Source organism: Fundulus heteroclitus, chromosome 10 (genome assembly GCF_011125445.2).
Source record: "Fundulus heteroclitus isolate FHET01 chromosome 10, MU-UCD_Fhet_4.1, whole genome shotgun sequence".
In the NCBI taxonomy this organism is placed as follows: domain Eukaryota; kingdom Metazoa; phylum Chordata; class Actinopteri; order Cyprinodontiformes; family Fundulidae; genus Fundulus; species Fundulus heteroclitus.
In genome coordinates, this window is record NC_046370.1 from 16,073,600 (window position 1) to 16,082,418 (window position 8,819).

The window sequence follows — 8,819 nt, forward strand, 5'->3', positions numbered from 1 at the left end:
ACCGCGTAACTTGCTGCGAGTCGGGGCGCAGGATCCCTCCTTCATCAGATGGGAATGGGCCCTATAACAAAAGCAGTTCTCCTCCCAGCTCAAACGTGGCCGAGGCATCATTTACACGCCGGCTCTAAGATGCTGCAGACGTCCTTTATCATCTACTGTGTGTGGATTTTCTTGAGAGACACTTACCGTGTTAGGGCTACTTTGGCTGCTAAATTAAGGAGTCTTCAACTGGTTTGGATAGATATGGCTTTCTGCTTTAATAACTCCTGATCCCCCTGGACGATAATTCCTATACTTTTAAGAAACTGATGCGCAAAATTGCGTTTGGAGGCGTTTTTGATCTGAGGTGGAGAGTGCGCAATTTACGCACAAAGAAGGAGATGATCTGATGGTATTCGAGTGGATGTTTTATAGAATTAGCAGTGAGGATTTCTCACCGTGTTTTTAGTTTAACTAGCTTAACTCTATTTTTATTTGAACGTTTTCCAACCATCCAAGGCACAGAAGACACTAGCTAGCTTTAAAAGAGGTAGCCAGATGGGGGCCACTGACAATCTTGGGGTGGCACATCAGAACTAGACTCTATCTAATAAGATCATTAGCATGCCATTGGGAAATATGTGGACACAATTACACAAATCAATGCAAGAAAAAATTTGTAAATAAATAAATAGTATAAGAAAAACAAATTAATAGTATATGGTATTGTCTCCCTTGGTCACCCCTTGCCTGGTGCAACCACTGAGAACACCCGCAACTAAGCTCTGCACATACGTCACACTGAGTCTCGTTCTAGCTGCTAATCTTTAAGAGGATTGTTGGAAATATTGTTGAAATATGTTGTTGAACTTTTTTTTATTGTTCTTGTAATATTTCTTTTTTTACACCCTGCTCAGTTCAAATTAGTCTTCTGCAGTGCAGACATGGAGCCATCCTTATGATATGATGTTAGAGACAGAGGAGGAAGCAGAGAGAGAGAGAGAGAGAGAAAATCTGGCAGATCCACAAAGCAGTCTGGTTACACTGTGGACACGTTGCAACTTCTAAAACACAGAGCTCCAATTTGACCTCATTTACTCTCTGCTGCCGCTTGCTTTTCCTTTTTCTTTTTTTGAACTCAGCCTAAGTAGACTGTGGTGCTTTCCCTAAACAGTTGACAACGAATGACACAGAGGTGACAGGCTTTATTTTATGTTCAACGATCTAAATTTACAGAAATCGACATTACAGATGGATTCGCTGAATCTTTCCACATTTTCTCAAATTACCAAATTCTTTTTATTTTATCCGGATTCTATGTGATAAAACAGTAGAGTAGAAAAAGTATGTTATTCAGCACCCTTCATTTGACTACCCATAAATTAAAACTGCCTTCAAGAAGTCACCTAATAGGGTAAAAAGACTCCACCTGTGTCATTTTATTTCACTATGAATCCAACTGTTCTGTGAAGGCCTCAGAGGTTTCTTACAGAACGTTAGAGAGCAAACAGCATTGTGAAGACCAAAGAACACAGCCGACAAGGCTGGGAGAAATTTGTGGAGAAGTTTAAAACCGGGTTGGCTTATAACACAGCATCCAACACATTGAACACCTCACAGAGCTCTGTTCAATCCATTTTCTGGTAAATTCCAAATCTAAACTTTAATTGACAAGAAGACACCTGCTGTTGAAAAAAAGCATGAATAATTATTTTGGTTTGGCATAAGTCATGGAGGGGAACCGGAAACCATGTGAAAGAAAGTGCTCTTGTCAGATAAGAAACTACCTTTTAGCTGATGTGTTAAGCATTTTGTGTTGGAAAGCATCACTGATCACCACACTGAACACAACACATGGTGAAGCATGGTGATGGCAGCATCTTGCCGGGGATGTTTTTTTTCTTCAGAAGGGATGGATAAGCTTGTCAAAATGGTCAAAATTAATGGGAAGATGGATAGGAATAAGTGCAGGGCATGAAAGAAAATCTTCTCTGAGGCTCCAAAATTATTTGAGACTAGGGAGGTGGTCCACCTTCTTTCTGGACTGCAGGCCTAAGCACACAGCCAGAGCTGTTTGACTATCAATAGATAGTTAAAATGACTCAGTCAAAATACAGATCTAGATCCAATTGAGAATCTGTAACAAGGTTCAAATATGGATGTTCACCAATGCTCCCCATCCTAAGCTTGAGCTATTTTGTGAAGAAGAATGGAGGAAAAAAATGTGTTTCTAGATGTGCAAAACTTGCAGTGTCATACCTCAAAAGACTACAAACTAATGGATCAGATAAATGCATGTCACACAATATTTTTATTTTTATTTGGACCAGTACGGACCATTAAACCAGACCTTAAATCACCTAACGTTTTACCCAATTTAAAAATAACAGAAACTGCATACTCCATGCCAGTGTCTTCAACAGACTATAAAAAAATCTGTAATCAAATGCATGAATGCTAAGTTAATTAGCATGTGTGACTTTTTGCAATTTTTTTATCTGGACCATGCAGGTACAGGGGGAGTGATAAGGCCATTTCATACAGTTTGAAGTCCATCAGTCAACAGTGAGGAAAAAAATCCTGTTTGGTAAACTTTTGTGTGTCTTAGTGTGTTAAGTAGTCTCCCTCCATCAGCTGCTCTGCCTTCATTCTGCGTCAGCTGCTTCACATTTTAGCTCTTCCAGTTCATTTGTGATTCTCTAACCCCGCCTCAGTATGCATGCTCACTGATTTTTGGGGTGTGGGGTCTTTTCCCCACTATTTTAGATTTACTGTATAATCCAACATAATTAAACTGAGCATAGACTTTGGAATCTGTAAGTCAAAAACCGGCAGGAAGATAGGTATCAATGGAACTGGCAGGTGTCTTCTCATAAATACAGTAGGTAAAGTCAGCTGGAGCTACAGCAGTATAATTTTTTTATGACCAACTTTTAGGGTGGGGGGGTCTTGTTTTTTATTGTGTGTCATGATTTAGGTTTTTGTTTGTTTGGGACTTTTCCGGACTAGAATCAGCTCTGTCACTTCTCAGCCACAGAAACCCTCCAATTAGCTCAGTCCACTTCTCAGTCATCAGCCCAGACCAGTTCCACATGCTGCCACAAATCAGTACCTACTCTGTTCACCTGTTCCCCAGCCTTCATGTACCTGCCTCACTCACCCACTCACTGCCCCAAAGTCATATCACCTCTATCACTTCACTTGTGCTCTGTGCCGCTGTGGTGTTTTCAGTTTGTGTGTGCTCCACCAACATCTGATCAAGTCTGGTTTTCCCATCCCCGCTATCTGGTGACGTCCTTGGCCCCAGGTTTATTATACATCTTAGAGCCTTTCATTTATAGCATTCTCACAACACACATGTATATAGGGCATTAATGGGGACGGGGGTGGCGGGGTGGGTGATAGTGTAGGCCTCAACCCCTGGTGGCTTCCTTTGCCACCGTTCACATTTAGACATTGAGGATTCTGGGTAAGGTGCATTGACTGCTACCTTCCAGAAGGGCTGGGCTTTTAGCCCGCCCGCCTTTTTAGCCCACCCAGATTTAAAGGCACTGAAGAACAACATGCAAAAACATAACATTTAAGCAGGCTGAGGCAGGCTTGGGTCGTTTTCACCCCTGCCAGGGCGCAGGGTGAAAAAGGGGCGCCATGGCCCATGGCTGCCGGCGTAGCTGGCTGTCGGCCGAGCCTGGAGGCTCATCACCGTGGCTCCTGGGGGCTTCGACATTATGGATGTTGGGGGTTTCCTGGGGGTCCTCTCTGCTCTTTCTTAGGATAGGGGAAGCAGCTTTCCCTGTGTTGGTCCATTTTGGACACATTTGCTTGGGGGTTCCCTTCGGGCATCTGGGGTTCTGGTTCCCCTGGCGTCTGCCTCAGTACTCTGGGGGGTTGGTCTTTGGCTCCTCACAATTGAGCATTTTTCTTATGGATAAACCTTACATACACAAGTTAACTCTTACAAACATCAACAGGTGCTTGGACTCAGGTACTTACAGATTAATTTCTATACAGAAAACTCCTATTATTATCTTTAGCTGTCACTTTATACATTTTGTATTAAATAATACTGTATATTCTTCAGTGATGGTATCAAGTTGTTGGTTGTTTGTACTTGTAATAGGGGTTGATTTTGCTGTTCTTTTTATATATCTCTTTGCAGGTGTAGAAGCAGACTCACAGGATGTTATATAGCTCTCTCCCTTTCCTCTCCTCTTTTTCTTTCACCTTTTCTTCCTTTTAGCATTTTGTCTCATCTGTTTCTCTCTTTTCTTCCTCTTCTACCTTCCTGTTTCTAGGTCCAATGAACATGAAATGGTCCCAGCATAAAATCTAATAAAGCTTCTTGCGTATATCAATCAAGAGGAGCCCTATGGCAAGACCAGAACATGAATACACAAGTCTGCTGTTAGTATCCCTTGTACTGCTTTTTTATAATTGTTATTATTTATTGCTAAATAAAAGCAACCTTAGTTTGAGGTGGGACACGTTTGTGAATATTTAGCAGCATTTTGGATACTGCTGAAGCCAATGTGTGTAAAGTCGGTTTTGATCACTTGGCTGTCACAATACAGCTGGCCGTTTTGCATTATCTTTCATTTTATAAGAAAGCTAAAGTAAGAATAAATCGGCTTTTAACTGCACGAACAGCGTCTGGACATTTAATATTTACCATCTCACCTTGGCAAATGCATGTCAACCATAAGATCCTGGTTTAAAAACATTCCACACGCTTTAAGCGTTGGTTTAGCACTTACAGATACTGTACTTTTTTATTCAAAAATTGCTCTTTAAATGTGAAGGGACCAAAAAAAACCACATTGTGACTAAGAAGTCAGAGTTTATTAACAATATGCAAGGAAACTAGCTAAAGCCATGCTTGAGCAATCCTTTTTATTGTTTGCTGTTAAAACTGCTTTCCCTTAAGAAAAATAACAGGAGTTTTGTTTGTAGCTCTTCTGTTTGTCTACCTGATGTGGAATATACGAAAGATATCACCTACAGCTGATCAGGATCCGCATGAAAATCTGTGCTTCCAGAGTTCCTTTTTGTAACTGAACCGAGCTCAAGCTCACAGGACGGTGTTTAAATAGAACCGGTAATTTTCTGGTGTTTGTGTTGGACTCAAGTTACTGCAATCTATAATATACAGACTTCAGACTGATGGTTTGGATGGAAGAACACAGAATCATTTCATGGCATTTGAGCTGTCTTCAAAAACTTCACCCTGCAGCACAAAGCTGCATGTCTGCTCTTCCTGCTAGGTAAAGGTGTGCAACATGCAGCAAATGAAATTCAATGGGTGTAATTTGTTCCCATTGTAGTCGCCCACTTCAATGTCTGTCTTTGGACCTGCATGTGCTTTAACGAAACAAAAAAGAGAACCGTTATGAAGTGAAAGAAAGATGCATAGTTTTAAATGTTAGTGTGGCTTTGTATGTACCCCCACCCCACGACCCCTGACTCAACCGTACTTCAGGAAGCCATGATGTGCTGTGATTTCAGCTCAGGGCATACATAGACTGAATTAAGGCCCGTTCTTCTTTGCAAAATCGCTTTAGCTTTGACCAACATCAATACCATTTTCAAGTTTTCCCATTGATTGTCACATGGAAATGGACATTGACTGGATCATTCTAAAACATGCCCTTTCTTTGTAACTCTGGTTCTATACTTAATGTCGCTGTCCAACCCAGTGCCATGTCTTTTCTAGCTTCTAACAGGTTTTCTTCCAGAATTATGCGTATTTTGCTCCACCCATCTTCCTTCTCCTTTTTGAAGAACAGTATTCCCACCGCATGATGCCACCGCTGCCAAAGGGTTTTATTTTGGTTTAACTTGACCAGGGCACCAAACTCTACATGTTTACTGTGTGCTTTACTGGCTACTGTTTTATACTCATTGCTTTCTTTCAACGATGGCTTCATTTTTGCTGCCGCCAGTGCACAACTAACACCTCTAATGCTGAGATTCCCTCACCTGAGCTCTGGATCTCTCAAGATCCCCCTGATATCCTCACAGTCCGTTTCATCTTTTTAAATAACTTTCTCCCAGGTAATGACTATATGCATTCCTTTGAACGACAACTTCTGAACGGAAACCGTGCCGCTTTGATGGAGGAGTGGATCATGCGTTTCTTTAAAATACTGTCAACACATCCTACATTGATTTCTTCCTGTCAGGCAGAGCTTGCAAAGTGACTGCGCTTGCCTAAAATGTGCTTTTCCCTTCCACCCTTAGAGCTGCAGCCTGCAACACGTAGCATCTGCCTGCCCCTTGTCCACGTGTTCCTACTTGTATTCCTCCTAGGCTTTCTGATCCAAATGCATTGCAGCCAAACCCTCTCGGTCTCTCCGTCGCGTCTATCATTGTGCCTGAGAGCCTTATTTATTTGATTCTTTTATTCTCTCTTACCTTTAATGTCTCCCTTGGCTTGCTGTATAGCTGGCATTTTGCGACAAGGCCTCTATTACTTGTTGTTCCACATCATTATGACGTTTGCAAATTATTGCCAAGTGTGGGTTTTTTTTTTTGCACAGACATTTCACTCATTGTTTAGGCAAAAGCCCGCTGCATGCCCACCTGCTCCAGACTAATTATACAGTTCACGCGTGGAAAATTACAGCGCATCACAATTAAAGTCAGTGTACAGTATATCTTTATATTCCAAATGAATGTTTTTGAGCTGTAACAATGTTGATCTTTAAATATTTTTTCAACAATTGCATGAATTTGCACACACTTGCGGGTCTGAAATATTTTCTAACGATTTTCCAGAAGATTTTGGAATCAGACTTTAGTGCAACAAGAACGTACTGTGGGTTTTATTGTTAACACTAAACAATAACATTTTGTAGTCAGATGAGGGGGTCTTTAATTTCTTTCCATCACAAATCATTACTGCTGATTCTGATTTCATATTGTATGTTATATTTGCATCAATAACACAATGACATGCTTAATTATCTTAAAATACCTCAGCTCATTATGTGTCTCATCAAGTATTCAAATGTAGAGATTTAGCATCTATCTCACTCGTTTTTTTTTTACTTAATTTTTTTTTAAGGAAAGGTTTGACTCCTCCAAACATACAGTCTTGTCGTTGCCACCAAATAGCTCAAGCTTTGTCTTGTCTGACCATAAAAAGCTTTCTCAGGAAGGCTTTTTGGCTTCTTCATGTCATCAGCTGCAAGTTTCAGCCAGGTTTGCCGCTGTCGATTTTGGAGCAGGGGCTTCCCTCTTGACCAGCATCCTCCCCGGTCATGGTGAAGTTAAACAGGCTTCACTTCAGCTCAGGGGAGTCCTCAGCCTTGGGGGTTTCTGGGTTGCTCTTGAACATCTCCACCAGTTTCCTTTTATCTAACATTACAGTTTGGCTCTTGGCACATTTGTGACACGTCTGAATAACTTGAATTTACTGTATGTACAGCTTGTACGACAGACCTCGAATTCTGACATCGTTTAGAAACGGCGTAAATTCTCCTTAAAGTTTCACCAAATTTCTTGGACTTTTGCATTCGTTCATGCATTTCTCAGTCCAATAAGTGCAGCTCTTGCTAGTAAGACTTCAGTCAGCCTTGATCACCAACGAAAACCTGAAAGAACTTGGTCTTGTCAAGTTAAAAGACTCTCCAGAAACAGTTGACACCACTAAATAGAAACATTTTACCCACTGTGAAACATGGTGGTGGCAGCTTCATTCTCATGGTCTGTTTCACTGCCATCAATCCTGGTGCATTGTGCAAAAGTTGATGAAATACCGAAGAAATGCTATGTCTAAATACTGGGACTTCACTTCAGCCTAACCAGCTAGATGGTTGAAACATCTGGATGTTGCCTAAGGACAACAATTCAAAATAAATCAAAACTGGCTGAGGAATCGATAAAGCGGGTTACCAATAAGCTTTTGAGTTTCCCCAATCTCAGCTATGTTTAAAATCGCATAGACTATGCTGCAAAGCCAAGTGTGTAGCAGGAAATCAACCAATTAGAACTGAGTGGGTTCCACCAGAAGGTTGTTGACGTCTACAAAGGTGGGACCTTTTGCCACAACTTTCCTCTTAGACTCTATCTGACAGAACTTCTTCTTTTTTCCACAGGATCAAATTTCAGATCTACTAAGAGTTATCTACTGACTCTTTTTTTTCTCCCCTATTTCAGCTACGGCATTTTTGCTCCATCTAGGTTCGCTCTTCTCTTCGTTCCTGCATCTGGCTTTTCTTCCCAGCCCCCATCCGAACTCAAAATCTCCATCCCTCCCTCTTTCTGGCCCGACCTCTCTTCTCCGCTCTCTCCCATCCTTCCACTCCCCCACCAGCGCAGACATCCAGTCAGACACGGGACGGAAAATATGACCGACTCCTTCCCTTGCCGAAGATAATGTGAGGGAAGGAGCCCGACAGCTTTTAACAGTGGCAGTACCAAAAACCAAGAAGGACTTGGAGAGTAAAAGAACCAAAGAAAGTTCCTGATTATAAAGTTATAAGCAAATATTCACCAAGAGTCTCAATCTTTAGGTTCTGGTGTTTTCTCTACATGTAAAAAACACAACCAAAAAAAAACAATTTTGCTCGGCAAAAAATGAACTAAATGTTTAATCGTCTCACATTGCTGCTTTTCAACCAAACAGCGTTGTTCTGTTTATGATCTCCGTAATAACTCAACATCAGAGGCCACATGAGAAAACCCAAGGAGCTTCACTGTGCCTGTGGGTGTCGTGTTACAACACTGCAAAAGCTCAAGCTGAGGGAGGGCCTGTTGTGTTTCAAAGAGAGGAGAATCACCAACATGAGTTTAGGTCGAAGCATTTTACGCAGACACAAAACCCTCGCTTCTAAAGCCAC